The sequence below is a fragment of the Euprymna scolopes genome, chromosome 41 (genome assembly GCF_053919585.1).
Source record: "Euprymna scolopes isolate OS-2025 chromosome 41, ASM5391958v1, whole genome shotgun sequence".
NCBI classification, from domain to species: domain Eukaryota; kingdom Metazoa; phylum Mollusca; class Cephalopoda; order Sepiida; family Sepiolidae; genus Euprymna; species Euprymna scolopes.
In genome coordinates, this window is record NC_136522.1 from 57,054,291 (window position 1) to 57,074,290 (window position 20,000).

At 30.8% G+C, this 20,000-nt stretch overlaps 1 long non-coding RNA gene and 1 pseudogene across 2 annotated transcripts in view; both read right to left on the minus strand.

Annotated features, from left to right (window-relative positions):
* LOC145266526 (uncharacterized) overlaps positions 1-20,000 on the minus strand; it is a 523,894-nt gene that overhangs the window by 488,691 nt on the left and 15,203 nt on the right. The window lies entirely within an intron of this gene.
* LOC145266828 (U2 spliceosomal RNA) lies at positions 16,585-16,717 on the minus strand (annotated as a pseudogene).

Here is a 20,000-nt window from a genome sequence, read left to right on the forward strand (position 1 = left end):
TAGTTACAAAATCCGATATTAATGGAAACAGTGTAAAAAACTTAAGGATCGAAGCCACTTAAAGTCATATTATATATATATATATATATATATATATATATATATATATATATATATGTGTGTGTGTGTGTGTATAAAGTGAAAATGTATGTGTGTGTATGTCTGTCTGTGTACATTTCCATACCAAATAACTATGTCAATTTTTGGTCTACAGACTCGAGATTTGACATACGAGGTGTTAGATTTTGGAAACATCCTTTAAATATTGATTCGGCTAGAAATGCTGGTGTTTAGGGATAACATTTTAACGATTTGACTTTTTGAAAATTCTACCAAATTCCTCCGCCAAGTTTGTGTCTAAACCATGAAAATTTTAGATATAGGTTACTTGGGCATAGATCAAACTTTATAATTTCATTTGAGCTCACAATTATAAATGCTAAGTGGTCATAATTGGGGTCAAGATTTTTAAAAAAAAGTAATTGACCTTTACGGCCTCTACGAAATTACTCACCTAATTTTTGGTCTAAACATTTGCAAATTTATATAAAGGGTATTCAGACATAGGACAACTTTTTAAATGGATCTTGGCCGAAAAATTGGTAGCCTAGGGGTCCAAGTTAAAAAAATTTGACCTTTACTGTCTCTAACAAACTATTAAGCCAATTTTGGGTCCAAACATTTTCAATTTTACATAAAGGGTATTCAGATATGCAGCAAGCTTTTTAATAAGATTTTGGGCGAGAAATTCGCTTCCAAGAGGTCAGAGTTGAGAGATTAAACTTTTGCAGGCTTTACAAAATTCCTCCGCGAACTTTGCGTCAAACATTTGAACTTTTAGATGGAGGTTACTTGGACATGGGTATAACATTTTAATTTGATTTGAGCCCAAAACAATAAATGTTAAGGGGTCAAAATTGGGGTCAAAGTTGACAAAAATTGACCTCTAGCGTCTCTAGCAAATTTCCTCTATAGTAGTTAAGGAAGTCTTTTATATAGAAAGGCATTACGGTACTGTTATATTCCTAAATACTTAGGAAATAAAGACAAACGTGAGTTACACCGAGTGGTATGTGTAATGGGGTTTATTTATAATACAGAAACGTAAGGCTGCTCGCCTAAGGTAGATAGAAGTACATAGTAACAAGTATGGGGAAGAAAGTCTGATAATCAACACGTAAGACTATCCGTCTTACTGCGACTGCTTGTCTGCCGCTGTCTGCCAAACAGTCCAATATATATATATACAGTTTGTAACCGGTGTATAGCCAGTTATGTTCCTTCACAACAGGTACATATTCACACGTTTTAATATATACATGTTCACGTAAAGTTATGAAAAGTACATAGGGGCCGAGCAAAGCTGGGCTGAACTGCTTATATATATGCTTATATTGGGTATATATATATATATATATATATATATATATATATATATATATATATATACTAGCAGACCGCCGCACATGGTCTAGTAGTCAAATACGCTTAAATCTGATGTTATGATTAATGAAGTTCTCTGTGATCTTTATTATATTATATTAAACCCAATATATAGTAATAATTTAAAAAGTAAAAGATTTATTTTCTCCTGGGACGTTACTACTTGGGTTATAAGGACCTGTGTGCCCAAGGCTAAAAATAAAAACGTAAACACACAGCTATTACGTTACGCGTGCATATTAATAATACCGCCGTTCGATCTTTAGTTGGCAAATCTAATTTCTTTAAATTTCACACTTTTGCAACGATTTAACGGCTAAAACCCAAAATATAAAGTTTCGCATGGAGTTCGAAAACCCTATAGATTAAGTTTCATGTCTGTAGACCAAAAACTGAAAGCGAAGATCGGAAAGCAAATTATATATATATATATATATATATATATATATATATATATATATATATATATGTATATATAAATGTGTGTGTGTATTTATATGTGTGTTTATATATATATATATATGTGTGTGTATTTATATGTGTGTTTATATATATATATATATATGTGTGTGTGTGTGTTGATATGTGTGTGTATATATATACATATATATATATATATATATATATATATATATATATATATATATAACCGTACACATATATAGAAATAGGTTAGTGTTTACTGCAAATATTACATATTTGTATATGTAGAATACTGCATAAATATAATTACACATAATACTTAACTAAAGTTAATCATTCAAAAAGAAAACAAAAAACAAAAAAAAACAATCCGAAATTATTTAAAATTGATGTTTAAAAGAATATGTAAATTAGTTTTCTCTTTTTCCCCAACCCATATATCAAAAAGTTAATTATCCTTTTAAATTAATGGCAAAAAAGTTTTAATATGAATAACAATACATAGATAAAAACATATTCATAGTAGTAACATATATATATAAATATATATATATATATATATATATGCACACACACACACATATATATATATATGTATCCGATCCAATAATTCTAGGTAGTCAAATATTTATTAATAGAGCATACATATGCTTCTATTTTTTATTTTATATGCATCGCAATGTTTAGTACTATATATTAATGCTTGGGTAAGCGAACATTTAACTAGTTATTGAACAAGGCCACTCAAACGTAATGAATGGACACTGACAAGTCTTGTTCTGTCTCTGTCTTAGATTTCCCTGTAGGTTGACTGAAAATAACGAGGCATACTTCACAAAAGCAGGGATGCGTCAGCATTGAGAACATATATTTGATTATATTGGATGGCGATCTTTCTGGTCAGTACCACCTCTAAACGTTTTTAGTGAAAACTTGGCCACGCTACCAGTGAAATATAAAATATATATATATTCTATACCACCACTATATGTTACGGGCAATTCTCTTAAATTCTATAATCGCCATCATAAAATGTTAGTTTCAGAAATGCTAAAACCAGCAAATCCTTCAGCTTAGCTATTTATAAGATTTGCTTACTAGTTTATTCCTCTGAAGAAAAAAAAAACTCTTGAAACTCCGCGGAATAAGGATATTGTATTTGTTTTATCTTCTGCGGGTATTCTGTCGGAAAATGCATCTTAATTTTCGGTTCACAGTTTTTTTTTATTTATGATATATATATATATATATATATATATATATATATATATATATATATATATATGTATATATATATATATATATATATATAAATTTCACACCAGGAAAAGCCAGCGCTAGTCAACTCTGGGGACGCGGTTGCCATTTGACATTGCCATTGAGAAGTTCCATGTTCTCTGTCGCGTATGTGTAGATAATCTATCTTCTGGGTCTATTTTTAATTTGTGATCCCAGGAAGTCCGTAGTCGTATTCTGGTATCTCTCTCCAGTACCAGTGACATCATTTTCGTCTTGATCTTCCAAAAACATAAGGTCCAGTCATTTTCTCCTTATTTACGGCACACAATACAGTACACTTTATAGGATGCAACTGCTTCTGATGAATTGTTCCTGGACTTTCAGAGCACCAAAATCTGTAATTCTGTTTTTTACCGAATCCATTCAAATGAAAATGGGCTTTATCTGACATAATCAACTTTTGCAGAAAGTTAGGGTCATTTCGGACAAGTTCTTGCATTCGAACTGCATATTGAATCCTTGTTTTAAAATTTTCAGGCTTCAAGTGTTGAACAAGCTGCAAAATATTGTGGGGTGTGCTTCGACATATCCCAATTTGTGTGGAAGCTTAAAATAGTACACGTTTCAAGCAAGCAAGCAAAGACGCCCGGAGAGTTCACAGAATTATATAATTTTTTTAGTTATGTCTATATTTATATAGTTTTCTGAGAACTGATATATATATATATATATATATATATATATATATATATATATATATATATATATATATGGTTTATTTTACTGCAGTCGAATTTCAAAGAAATCAAGGGGCCCACTACCACTTGATCTCTATATGAGATACATAGATGTTCTAACGTTTCGTGACAGTTCTTTATCTCTAAAACACTGTTTGTAATGTAAAAGAACTTAATTTTTCTTCTCACGAATTAACCATTTTCATATGTTATAATATATCTTTCAGATGGTGGAATATCCAGCTTCCTGCAGTTACTTCAGGCAAACTCACTCAGAGAAGGTGCACTATTCCTCGTAAGGAGGAGATCTAATTTGGTCAGCGAATAATATGTGATTTTGAATATTTGGATAGGCTTAACTTCTAGGTAAATGTATTCTTATGCCAGGTGGTACTGACAAACCCCTGTACAGAGAGACCTTAGCCACTCGAGGATAGTGTCTAATATGAATTCAAATTCTCTCCAGTAGGTGTTCAAGTTCTCTATATGTCTGTGTGCATGTGCGTACACGTAAATGTGTATATATATATATATATATATATATATATATATATATATATATATGTGTATGTATGTGTGCATATGCATATACACATATATGTTTGTGTGTGTGTGTAAGTTCAGGATTTGTCGAACTTGAAATAAAATATACACTATGAATATTTATACATAATCTGATAGATTCTTGAATATACACATTGTTTGAGTATATGTTCATATATTTTCATAATTTCAGACGTTGTCTATTATTACGACAGGGACATTTTAATATTCCTTTCTAAAACTATATTTGCTTTACATTTTATGTAGAGTAGTAGAAGTTGTCAGCAACCTGCGTCCGTTCAGATTTAGCATTTGATAGTAAATTACTGTTACTCTTCTGGCTTTACATCTCTTGTACTCCAGTTCTATAATTGGATTTATAAAATCATCCAATAACAGTACAGAATAGTTTATAACGCACCAGCATTTAAAAAGTAGTTCTATGTTCTCCCCTTTAGGTTAATGACTTTGCGCCAATAGTTACCTGGATGTTTAGAAAGCCATTCTTCACATAGATAAGATATCTGTTAACACGTTTTATATTATTTAGGTTTAATAAATAAATACATATGGGTAATCGAAACACCTGTAGCATTTTATTTTATGGACGGAGTGTAATACCAGGAACCAAATATAATCGGACACAGCTTGATGCAGAAAAGGTAATCAAGCCACATATTTTAATATCGACCAAGCAAGAAAGAACTGCGTTCATTATCGATGTCATAGTCCCTCTTAATAGAGCTGGACGAGAAAAGACTACAAAATATCAGGACTTCAAAAATGATCTAAAAACGACATGATCTCTGAAAGGGGGGGAAAAAAGAAGACACTGTACCGGTTGTGATAAGAGCAACAGGCTTAATAAAAATACATCTTCAGAAATACTTAGAAGCAATCGCTGGAAGACCAAGCTGTAAGGAAGTATAAATAGCAGCAATAAAGGCAACATCGTCTATTCTTAAAAGAGCCCTCGGATATAAATTTAACTCACAACAGAATCAAGTGTTAGCTCCAGGGGGGGGGGCTTGATATCTTCAAACTTACTGAAGTAAAATAAAATTTAAAATATCCGGTGCACTTCTTTGTTTTTTTTTCTTTTGCTCTGATATATATATATATATATATATATATATATATATATATATATATATATATATATATATATATATATATATATATATATATATATATATTCAATTGTTTATTTTATATAAGAAATAGAAAAAAGTCAGAAATGACATATTTCCGAATTTAAAGGAAAAAAAACACATACTCATAGTGGCTTCCACGAAAACAAATATATACATATATACATATAGTCAGCCACATACAGTACTGTTTAACTGTATCACAGCTCATCAGTGTGGCTAGATACCTCAAGCCAGGATCGAAATCGAAACGCCCGTACGACAGTCACGCCTTCGAACCATTACTCTAATCAGCAGCTTAATTAACGATGTTTTGATATCGTCTGTTTGCACAACACACACACACACACACACACACACACACATATATATATATATATACATACATCACATTCTTTCTCTCCCTATATGTATAATATATATTATATTTCACACATCAGTCTCAAGAACTCTGTCGGGCATAAAACACGAAAAAACTTGTGTCGCCTAATTGCCATATATATTTTCAAAATTTCCTTCCATTGTTATGAGCTCGAAGTGTTCAATAATCCAACATTTCACACTTGTGGTCGTTAAACACTCTCCAAGTATTTACTTAAAACGTCGTCTTGCATGCCATTTTTATGTAATTAATTTCTATCGGAGCGTATGTGAACTGACAGTAGCACGGAGCTAAAGATGTCACCTCAGGCGGTCAGGGTTTCCTTTGGTAGGTTCGAATGTTCTGGTGGGCAGTAATTATTACATTCACCGGAGATTATTGCCTAGGCATGAAACGCTATTTTCTGCAGGTAAATATGATTGTTAAAATCGACATAAAGTATATATATATATATATATATATATATATAATTTGTGTGTATGTATTTAATGTATATGTATGTGAATTTAATGTACTTATATGTATACAATTTATGTATATATATATATATATATTATTTGTGTGTATGTATTTAATGTATATGTATGTGAATTTAATGTACTTATATGTATACAATTTATGTATGTATATATATATATATATATATATATATATATATATATATATATATTTGTGTGTGTGCGCGCACGTCTGTTTTTCTAAGTCATATTGGGGAAGAAAATCCGACGAAACTATCTACCTCAAACACAGATAAGCTTCGACTTTTAACTCTTTCTTTAACGTAATCTTAAATAACATTACGAATTCTCTCCAAAGATTCGACGTGTCCATCTATCTTCAACTTTGTCTTTAATTTGGTAAATTTGTAACAATGCATGTATACCATATGCACAATTACCAGAAAAAAATATCTTTTTGACTGCTCTGATTTGAGCATTTCCGGATTCACGACGTTCTTGACATTGATAAATATAACCAAACAGATTAAATAATAGTGTTCGACCATGAAAAAAAAAACACATAAGCAGTAATACACACTGAGTCTAGAAAGTTTTAGTAGTGCTCTTCAGTTCAGTCGAAAGAAAAAGTCACTGCTCCGCGAGAGAGAGGTAATGTTACACTATTTTAGCATGGATGTGCGGTCCGATTATGGTTAAAGTTAAAGTTGGGCTTACTCAGCTTAATTAAAATCATATGATTTTTATTAAGCTAGAGCTGGTATTTGTAATCGAGTCCTGTTAGGTGCAGCAAGGCCCATACAATACTGGCAATGATATGTTTCTTTAGTATTCAAATTATGAAAAAATATTCATAATTAAGTAATTATACCTATATATATATATGTATATATATGCATATATATATATGTATATTTGTATATATATTGATATATAGATGTATATTTGTATATATATATTGATATATAGATGTATTGATATATACATATATATGTGTGTATATACATATATGTGCATATATATATATGTATATATATGTGTGTGTATATACATATGTGTATATATATGGATATATAGATGTATATATATACACCCCCCCCACACACACACACACATATATATATATATATATATATATATATATATATATATATATATATATATACAACCCGAGGTAATGCAATTTCCCAATTGAATAAACGATTAAAGTTATTTTATAATACATTAATATCTATCTACATCTATATGCATATATATATATATTTATATATATATATATATATATATATATTTATATATATGTGTGTGTGTGTGTGTTTTTGTGTGTGTATGGATATGTATATATATAAATATGTGTATATATATATGCATAGATGGGTAAATATCAATACATATATATATTTTCAAAGCCATCCTAATATTTGTTTATATATATATATATATATATATATATATATATATATATATATATATATATATATATATATATAATACTAGCATGGGTTCCAGGCGGTGCCCGGGAATTTGGAGGTGTATGTTGAGCAAAAAAAAAAAGCGGTCTATTTTTTTTTAAAAATTGACCCCTATCAGGACCCCTTAAAATTTATTGTTTTGGGCTCAAATAGAATTATTAACTGAGATCCATGTCCAAGGAACCTATATCTAAAATTTCAAGTGAGTAGACCCAAAATTGTCGCAGGAATTTGAGAGAGTTCTCAAAGATTAAATCGTTGAACTTTAAGCCCTTAACCGCCGAATTTCTGGCCAAAACCGATCACATCGATTTCCCCAAATCTCATTACCCTGTATATCAAATTTCGAGCCTGTAGACTAAAAATTGACAGAGTTTTTGCGTAGGAAATGTACACAGACACACAGACACACACGCACACACACAGACAAATACTTTCACTTTTATAGATATATAGATAAAGCTAACGGTCTGTGTGTGTGTCTGTGTGTGTGTCTATATGGTTGACTATTATAGAAAACTGATCAGATATACTGATATACGATTATCGAAACACAGAAATGGGCATGTTTGATCTGGCATAATGATGATTTATTAAAATTGCGTGGTCTGCGTACGCGCCTGGTCCACAAAGTATGGAAATAAAAAAATTCAAAATTAAAAAAAAAACGTTTACAAGTGTTTTTGATATAGATGTACATAATAATACTTTGATAAGTATGTTTTAACCTAAATAGGGATAGTATAATAAAATTGTGGGGTCTGCGTTCGCGTCTGGCCTCCATAGAATGGAAATAGGAACACAGTTTAATAAAGACTTTTCATATCTATCTGCGTAAGTATACTTTGATAATTATGTTTCAGTTTGAAGAAATATCATATAATAAAAGTATGGGGTGTTCGTTCGCGCCTGACCTCCATAGAATGGAAATATGTCACAAAGTTTAACAAGGTTTTTTTAATATAGATCCACAGAATATTGTTGTAAGTGTTTCATTGTTAACATGTATGGTATACTAAATTATGGGGGTTATCTATTTTCTTTTTACTTTCATCATATTTTGCTTTGCTTTTGATGCCCCCAAATTCGAAGCTATCTTTTTACAACCCTTCCTTTTCATAACCTATCATACTTTCATAAATCAAAGTCCATTTTCTGTAAGTTGTTTTTGAACCCAGTCAACTACGGGTATTTCGCTAGTGTGTATATATATATATATATGTATGTATATATATGTGTGTATATATATATGTATGTATATATATGTGTGTATATATATATGTATATATATATATATATATATATATATATATATATATATATAAAAGGTCAATCCACTATATTATCGCCCTCTGTTTAAAAATTAAATATGATTTTATTTCCTATCAAAATGTTTTTAGCATATGTACTTAATTCTTTTACATATATATATATATATATATATATATATATATATATATATATATATATATATATATATATACACGTGTGTGTTGGTGTGTGTGTCTATGTATGTGGGTGTATGTTGTAAGTGCCCATTTATCTTTTTTACAATTTTTAAGTATAAACGTCATTGTTTGTTTTATTGCAGAAACTATGAAGAAAATTCTGGTTATTTTTTTACTGATTTCAATAATAGTTTGTTTCTTGTTTTTTGGTGTGTTTTTTTTTTTCGTTTTTTTTTTTTTGTTATGTTTTCGAAAGTTGTAACAAAAAATATCACAATTTTGTCTTGAGGAAAAAAAAACCTGACAAATAATTTAAATGAAGTCATCAATTTTATCGTTGACACTTTTTTGGTCTCGCCTCATTTCTTGATAAAACTACACTGATTAACGCTTTTGAAATAGATCTTGTGTGTGTTTTCAATATAATAAATGTTTGTCAAATAGGCAGAAACGATTGTATAGAATTATTTATTGTCTGCTGAAAACAGGTAAAAGTTATAGGCCGTTGACTTGGAATAAATTCTTTTTTGAAACTTTGATTATTTAATATGGTTTAATTCGTTTTTTAAAAGCATTTTTGCATTCGTTCGAATTTTATTAATACTTACTTGCTGGTTCTGTGAAAATTCCATCGGAGACTCATTCGTATGTAATATATTGGTGTTAGCATTCTGTAGATGTTCAGTATAAATGGAGACGCTCTGAGAGTATTTTAGCTTTTTTGTGTAAACTGCAAAAGTATTTATCTAAGATAGCACGAACGCCCGGTACGCTTAAATATGATATTTTAATTCTTGCAGATTTCGTATATATCATTATGATAGAGTTAATGTTCTATCGATTTTTATACGTTATAAAGTTGCGATTTCAAAAATATAAGAAATATATCCATATGACTTGGGCGCATTAGCTTGAATCGAAACCGAAATAAAAACTTATGGAATATATATATATATATATATATATATATATATATATATATATATATAATTTGTAGTCATCGACATACATTCCTATTTCGTTGTATCACAACGCATCAGTGCTGCTAGACTAGCATGTCTCCCAAGCCAAGGATTGAACCAAGAACCGTCGTGTTGACAGTCGGCAGTTCTCCCACTCGACCACAGAAGGGACCTCGTCAAATGACTTGTCGGAATGTCTATTTAAATAGACATCCGCCACCACTTTTACAGTGCTGAGTTCCTTCAGTCATAATCGAAACCGAAACGAAAACTTATAAAGAATTCTTGATAAAATTATGTATAAAAAAAGATGATTTAAGTACCATCAGCTATGATCGAAACCGAATCCAAAACTTATGAAGAATTCTTAGTAAAATTATTTATGACAGTAAATAGAAGAACATTATAATTAAACGACCCGGATGTAAGCGTGACTCACGAAAGAACACTTACGCTATCCTATTAATATATAGATGACACATAAATGTTCTATTATACGTAGTCAGCTCATCCTTATCATAACATATAAGTCCATTAAATAATCAGCGAAATCGGACAAGTATTTTCCTAGAAAAAGTTTAGAGTAAATGTGGTATTCCTGTGGCTAATATTTATTTATCCTTATTAATCACAATATCTGCATCGACCAGATACTATGTTATTTATTTCATGGCAGGGTTTCATTACATCAGTCAATGTAAAATTTTGGCCGGATAGGACCAGTTGTTTCTGATAAAATTTAAACGGACAGACAGATAGGCAAACATACAAACATATATAATGTAGTGTGTTTGAGTGTGTAAGTATTTGATTCAGAGTCTTGTTGATTGATTGTATGTAGAATAAACTAATAAATTATAGCTTAAGACAAGCTCTGTTTTGTTACTTCTATTTTCGCCGGAGCGTTGAATTGGTAGCAACAGTAGTCACTGTAGTGACGCGGTTGCGAGGGAAACTAGCCATAAAGAACCTCGCTCATTCTTTTACGTTTTTTTTACGATTTTGAACACCAGTAAATGTATCGTATGTTTTACTGCACGAAATTTGAAAAAAAGCATTTTTCTCTAATATAGAAAAATTTGAAAAAAAACATTTTTCTCTAATATAGAGAAATTTGAAAAAAAAAAACATTTTTCTCTAATATAGCTGAGAAGGTGATCTATAAACTGTAATAATTGATTGATATTTGGTCGAAAAATGAGTGAGCGGTGAAGCTTTAAATTAATTCAAATGACTAAAACTGCCACTTGACCGTATGTTCAAACACGGAGGTGTTTGAATTATACTATCGCTTAAGAAAGGCTCTTTTAGATGAATGCTAAACGTTGTCACCTAAAGACCTCTCCTTTCGGTCACTGGTTCAAATCCTCTATTATAGAAATAGTCCTATAAGTTACATATTCTCTAACAGCTAATTGACTTCTGTATTTATTTTGAAAAAACATGTAAGCAAAATCGCGTTGAAACAGCGCTGTTTAAAATCAACAAAGATAGCCACGCTCGCCTTGTTAGTGATAGCTGATTATTTCGTAATACCACCCGCTGTACTTTGGAAGGCAGCAGATCCTCTGTGCAAAGGTGTACACAGTTTGACGTTATTTTATTAAGCACTTCAATATCACTTGCTAAAACTCATATGCAATTTTATAATATCTATCCGGACAGAAAATCTGCCCCCGATTATGAGGCGAATTCATACGGAGAGAAGATTCAAGCATCTGTTATTAAAATTTCGTGTTCCTGTTTTCTTGTACGTGTGTTAACAATTTGATTAACATGCACTCTTTTTCACAAATTAATTTTGGTCCCCTGACAAAAGGAGGGTAGACCTGCAAATTAACCCTTGTCATTTCCTCGATTTGTCCGTTCGTCTGTCCGCACTTTTCACAATAACTACGCCTTGATTTTTTTTTTTTTTTTTAGTTTTCGCAAACATTAAACATGATATGAGTGAAAAAGTAACAGAAAGAATTTTCCTGGAAAACTCAGCTCGCACCCTCCCCCTGGGAGCTCCTTTCAGGGTAAAATGGCTAAAATTGACACTTTTGTGCTCATTAAAAAAAAAAAAAATCGATGCTTTGGATTTTTATAAAACTTTCTGAAAAGTTGTAACTAACTGATTTCTTTATAATTTTGTTTGTCTATACTTCACGATAACACTTGGGTTTGCCCCAGGGGCTCTTTTAGGACTAATAAAAATACTCCATTTTTGGGACTATTTGACCATATTTGTACTATATTTTGTGTGTAGGTCTATTTAGCAGTTTTACATAGTGCTGAACTCAAATTTAAATATGTAAAGGCCTTGGGGACTTTTGGGACAAAATAGGAGGGTTGGCAAATTATGGATTAGTTATTACTTTCTTTTTTTTTGTATGGTGCAGAACTCAAATTTACATATGTTAAGACCTAAAACTACACCGTTTGTTCATTTTCACTAGAATTTGACGTCCCCTGGGGATTTCGGGGCTAAAAAGTGAGTGGCAAATTGTGAACTTAGTCATTTTATTTATGCCTCGTTCACTGTGCACTTGCATAGGGACCATTCCTTCTTTATTTGTCATGCTTGAATCGGACTTTTACACACTTTCGTTCAAGACTGATGTCTATATATATATATATATATATATATATATATATATATATATATATACTCGTTTTTTTTATATTCAAAAGTAATGGACTAATGAATTCAACGAGGTTGTTAGATAGTGCTCAATAAAAAGAGCTGATAATACTTGTTTATTGTTATATAAACATGCTCACATCCCGCTGCTACAAATAGCCGCTGCCTGATGATATCTGTTGTTTGATTGAAACAAGTGGCTATTTGTAGCAGCGGGATGTGAGCATGTTTATATAACAATAAACAAGTATATATATATATATATATATATATATATATATATATATATATATATGAAATTGTTTTAAAGATCTACATTCAAGGAGTGACCTCATTGTCGTATTACATTTAAGAAAATCTATTTCAATAATTAACTACACGTTATTAGGTTTTGTTGTAATAGAATTGTTTTAATTGTACTATTTAGAAACATTATTGGAAGAAGTTGATTCATTTATTTTTGTTGTAGTCTCTGTTTCTTTTTATTTATTTTAAATAAATATTACCGACACTCGTTGTCTTTAATACGGAAGTAAGTTTATTTAAGCAATGAGAGTAATTTCGCTTTTAAGCTATCAGAGTTATTTTCCGTTTAATTGTTTCATATTAAAATGGATGTGTTCATCGCTTTTGTAAATCTAACATGCGGTTCACGTTCAGGACAATCGTAAGGAGTTAGGGTATTTAATATATTTTAAATAGTATGTGATGGAACGCTTCGCCTGTCAACATGTTTAACTCTGGCAAGGCTGTGTATCAACAGCTAGTTTCTAAACATACATAGAGGGAGTTAAATCACAGTAAATATATATATATATATATATATATATATATATATATATATATATATATATGTACATATATGCTTGTTGGGACGATAAGTCACAATCAGAATCGAAAATTGAAAATGCCGGAACTCATGGTGAATCCTAATCGGTATCTGAATCGGGAATTTGTAGATTTATTTTCCGATGCTCAAAATGATTCTTTTTGACATTTCTAAAATTTTGAGATGAGGATTGGTTATTGGTATTATTTGTATTGCGAATTACTAAGAAGCTATATCATGCCATGGCTGACAGAACAAGAGCACGCTACCCGCGTGAAGTAAATAAAGGGTTCCGCTCGAAATTCCGTTCCAGTTCCCGGTTTCAACAGAAACATTCCGGAGTTCGACAAGATACACCTAAAGAAGGTCGGAGGTTACACCGACCGAAACGTTGTTAAAATCTAAATCAACATGAGAACAGTAGTTCGACGAATCCAATCGATACGAACGAATCATTTTTACTGTTTGTATTGCTTTGGTTTTGTTTAAAACATAATTTTCCATTAAATAATGCTGAAATAATTATATTGTTATTGATTTTAAATTGCCAGTAACGCTACAATGTACACGTCATATAAATTAGTACAATTTTACATTTGCGAAAATATATGATCATATGTCACGTGTTTCACTGCACACAGACAAGGAAAGCAATATGTAGAAATATAATAAACATCCAAATCGGTGATTGTATCAGTTTCAGAAACTTTGAACAATCAGTAAGTGTATAAGACTTAGGTAAAATGGCTGAAAAAAATAGTGGGATCTTTCTATCGATCCAGTAGATATCTCACTGCTGATGCAATTCTCTATCTATATAAGAGCCAGGTACGTCCAAGGATGGAATACTGTTGGCACATCTGGGCAGGAGCTGCTAGAAAGGACTTGTCCTGTCTTGATAGAGTTCAAAATAGACTTCGTAGCCTCGTAGGAGATGTCCTTTTCTCTTCCCAGCAACCTCTATCTCACAGAAGAGATGTTGCGAGTTTGTCTCTGATGTATCGTTATTTTCATGGAAAGTGTTCGACTAAGCTTTAGTCTATGGTCCCCCCCCCTCGCCAAACTTTCACAAGAAACACTCGTCTAGCTGAAAACACTATCAATAATTCCCCCCACTTTTCATATGTGCCTAAACCTAAACGTAGATTCCATGAACAGAGCTTCTTTCTTAGAACTGCACGCCTGTGGAATTGCCTTCCGTTTTCCTGCTTTCCGGCTGACTACAATGTGGTTGTGTTCAAGTCTAGCGTAAATAAGTTCTTGATGAGCCGTTCCATATAAGTTATCAAATTGACCGAATTTTCATTACTAATGATTACTATATTGTCCAATTTCTACTGTACACTCTTTAACCCTTATCCTTGAGTGGCATCTTGGCCTTGATAATGTGGTGATGCTTGTGTAAAAAAAAAATATTGGAATCGTCTCATCTGTATAAATAAAACAGTTGATGTATATGTGTCTAAATATTTAATATGTAAACTTTTAAACTATTCGGCACATCATACTGAAATTAATAGGGCCTATAAATTATACCCCAAGGATGGTTTATAACGAGTAAAATCTGTGTTTGGGTTGGAGAATAAAGCATACCGACATATGTCGGCATGTTGAAATGTAAATCTTTATACTGGTCGCCATATTTATACTTCTTTCTGCGCATGATCACAAAAAATTCATTATTTCAGGTGTGTCAATGTTCGGAGGCTACTATTTTTGTCTCGATAGCAACAGCGGTAGAACACGCGGTTGGAAACGCGAAATGATTTGGTTTCGATTCTAGCTGATGGCAGTAATTTTTTTTTTTTAACTTCTAACATCATATTTTTGTATTAATAAATGCGAATATCTGCAGGATTTAAAATATATTTAAACGTATTTACAAAAAAGGGAATCAAAAGCGCTATCGTATTAATATGACGACTGTTGCATCGTATTTTTAAAAACGAAGGACAAAAAGATAAAATATTAAATTAGAAACGAGAATTAATGCTAATGGCGAGACCTCTATAAAATAAAACGCACCTACTGCTCCTACCTCATGGCGGATATGGAAAAAGAAGCCATTATGAATTAATATTTCGTTAAATCAATAATATAATCAAGTATTAGGACGGAATATTAGCATATATCAAATACCACCTGGCAACGCTGGATCCTTCAACAAGTCATTAACAAATACGGATATCGTAATTTTTAAATATTAATAATTTTACATATACACTCGTAATTCATGCTCACGCAATCATTAATGCAGGAATAAATCCCAGTAAGCAAAGCCACTCGTGACTTAGCAGGATGATGCTTTTAATCCCGGCCACCGCCAACCAACCTGCACATGGACCTATATCTATTTTGGTGGTTTTCACAGTAAGACAATGTATTCCAAACAGAAAGGGGATTCGACCGTTTCTCCTTAATTCCCTAAATAAGACTCAACTTTAATTTTAATAAAATCGATTTCATGATAAAAATATTTACATAAATCATATAAATAATTTTTTTATAACTACACGTGCAGGTGTTTTATGCTAATGAAATCATCTGTGTAGGTAATTATAAGTAGTGTGATCGAGAGATTAGAAGCAATTCAATAAATCTCCACTTGGCTAAAACAAAAAAAAACAAACACACGTATGGATATATCAATATAAAAAAAAAATGATAAATGTGTAATAATTATATACGAGGAATAGTTATACAATCTATACATCCCTTCGGTGTTGGTTCCAACTTATTAAGACGTGTGACTGTTATCCGACTATTTTCGAACTGAACGAAAAACACTATCTTTTGTAAGAGTAGTTGTACCTATTTACAATGCCTCCCCACGGGACAGAGTTAGACACCAGGGTCGTTTTTAACGTGGAGAAAAGGTACAAAAATAAAAATTGTCTCAGTCGTGAAGGACTGTTCCTCCACTGAAAGAGAACGAGAAATGGAAGTGCAGCAACTGAAGAACAGATACTACACTTTGATCTTGGCCAAAAGGCCAAGTAGTTGTAAATCATCGCTTATATGTGTGCATGCGTGACGGGGGGGGGGGACAACACATATTCATAAGTTCCGATCGATGAAAACAATTAAGCAAATATATTCAATTATTATTCGGATGTGATAGAGCGAGCGCTTAATTTTCTTCAGAAATACATGTAATATTTCTTTTATTACAACAATGTTATTATATTTGGTTAGTGCAAAATAATGCCGTTTTGTGGCACATATATATAAATATATATGTGTGTGTGTGTGTATATTTATATGTATATAAATGTATATTTATATATGTGTATGTATATGTGCATATATGTATATATATATATATATTTTTTACACAGTGATCACCACTTATCAAGGCCCGCAAGCCACTCAGGGATAAGGGTTATTGCAAGTACATTACGTTAGTGTGGAGATTTGATGAAGTGTTTACTTAAGGGGGCGGTTCATTAGGAATTTGTTAACATTGGACTTGAAGAATTCCAAGTTGTAGTCCGGTGGGACGCAGGCAGACGGAACAGCGTATGTATGTACATATATATGTGTATGATGAAAATAATGGAAATAGTATTCCGACAAAATAGAGAAATAAAAAGGAACACATCGTATTATGTGTTTATCAACGTTTCGCCTTTATTTCGAGAGCAAGTCTCGAAATAAAGACGAACCGTTGATGAAAACACAATACGGGCTGTTCCTTTTTATTTCTCTATGTGTGTACATATATATGTATATATAGCTATATATATTGGTATATATGTGTGTATATATATGTATACATATGTGTGTATATATGTGTATATATATGTATATATATGTGTGTATATATTTGTATATATGTATATATATGTGTATGTATATGCATATATAGCTATATATATATATATATATATGTGTATATATATGTGTAGATATGTGTATACATATATGTATATATATGTATGTGTGTATACATATATGTATATATATGTATGTGTATATATATATGTCTATATATGTATATGTATATATATTCATACACATATATATGTAAATATGTATATGTATGTATATATACTTGTATATATGTAGATGTGTGTGTATATATATATGTATGTATATATACTTGTATATATATGCATATGTAGATAGGTATATATATGTATATGTGTATATTTATGTATATATATATATATATATCTGTATATATGTATATGTGTATGTATATATACGTATATATATGTGTATATGTATTTGTATATATATTTATGTATATATATATGTATGTATATGTATATATACGTATGTATATAAATATAGAGAGAGTAAGGGATATGGAGAGAAAGAGAAAGAGAGATAAACGATATTATATTTGCACCAATATAATAACATAAATAGCGGGACCTGTGGAATTTCCACAGCGAGCTCTTTCATACGTAATATGGTGATGTTTACATTCTGTGGCTGTTTACCAAAAATGGAGACGGCCGGATATTATTGGAGGTGTTTTTGTTTGATTTTTTTCTTCTTTTTTGTTGTGAACACTGCAAGGTCGCTCAGAAAAGCTATGTCGTCACATATACTTAAAAATTATATTTGAATGTATTCAAATTTTGTATATATTATTATAGAGTCAATGTTATATTGAGTCTGATATATTTTAAAGTTGTGATTTCAAAAATAAAAGAAATATATATGTTTATATGATTGGGTGCATCTGCTTGAATCGAAACTGAAACCACAATTATGAAGATATATATATATATATATATATATATATATATATATATATATATAAATATGTGTGTATGTGTGTGTGTGTGTGTGTGTGAATAACTTGAATCCATTAAGCTATAATTGAAACGGATACCAATCCTTATGAAGAATTCCTGGAAAAATTATTAAAAAAAAAAGATTGCTTGATTGTCATAATCTATAATCGATACCGACACCCAAACCTGTGGAGAATTGCTATTCATAACAAAAGCAAATATATGTGCATCAGGTAGAAACCACAACAAAACAAACAACATATGAAGAATTCTGTGTAAAATTATTTATTTCAAGAAATGGAAGGCTATACCTATTAAGCTACTGTCACTTGAAAAAAAAATATGCAAGCGTGACAAACAAAATCACAGAAACGCTATGATATTAATATATAGATAAGATATAAATATGACCTGGCATTGCTTTAAATAGGCATCAAGTATAACATCACAATATATATATATATATATATATATATATATATATATATATATATATATATATATATATATGTACATATCTACGTGTGTGAGTGTGTGGAAGTGTACAAAGGCCGGCAGCATTGCTAAAAGACCGTGTGCTTTCCCGTCTTTATGCATTGCTATCGGCTTTTATAAACTAACACATATTTCTTTACCAGCAATGCTTCAAGCAAACTGCCATTTACTTTATATATATATATATATATATATATATATATATATATATATGAGAGAGAGATACATATATCTATGTGTGTGTGTGTGTTTGTGCGTGTATATGTATGGATATATATATATTGATATATATATAATATATATATACATATATATTGATATATATAATATATATATATATATATATATATATATATATATATATATATATATATTTCTATATATCCATAATACAAAGCTGAACGTGTGTGTGTGTGTGTGTCTGGTTACGAATAGGCTGCTATATGGTTAACTATTATAGAAAACTGATCACATATAATGACGGAAGATGTATCGAGACACAGGAATTGGTATGTTTGATCTGGCATAATGATGATTTATTAAAATTGTGGGGTCTTCGTAAGCGCCTGGTCCACAAAGTATGGAAATAAAAAATTTAAAACTTAAAATAAAAAATGAATAAATATACTTTGATAAGTATGTTTTAACTTAAATATGGATAGTATAACAAAATTGTGGGGTCTGCGTTCGCGCCTACCCTCCATAGAATGGAAATAGGAAAAAACTTTAATAAAGACTTTTCATATCTATCTGCGTAAGAATACTTTGATAATAAGGTTTCAGTTTGAAGAAATATGGTAAAATAAAATTATGGGGTGGTTGTTTGCGCCTGCCCTCCATGAAATGGAAATATGTCACAAAGTTTAACAAGGTTTTTTTAATATAGATCCACAGAATAGTGTGATAAGTGATAAGTGTTGCAGTGTGAACGGGTATGGTACAATAAATTATGGTGTTTTTCAATTTTTTTTTATTCATCATATTTTGGAGTTGATACTCCCAAATTCGAGGCTATCTCTTTACAACTCTTGCTTATCATAACCT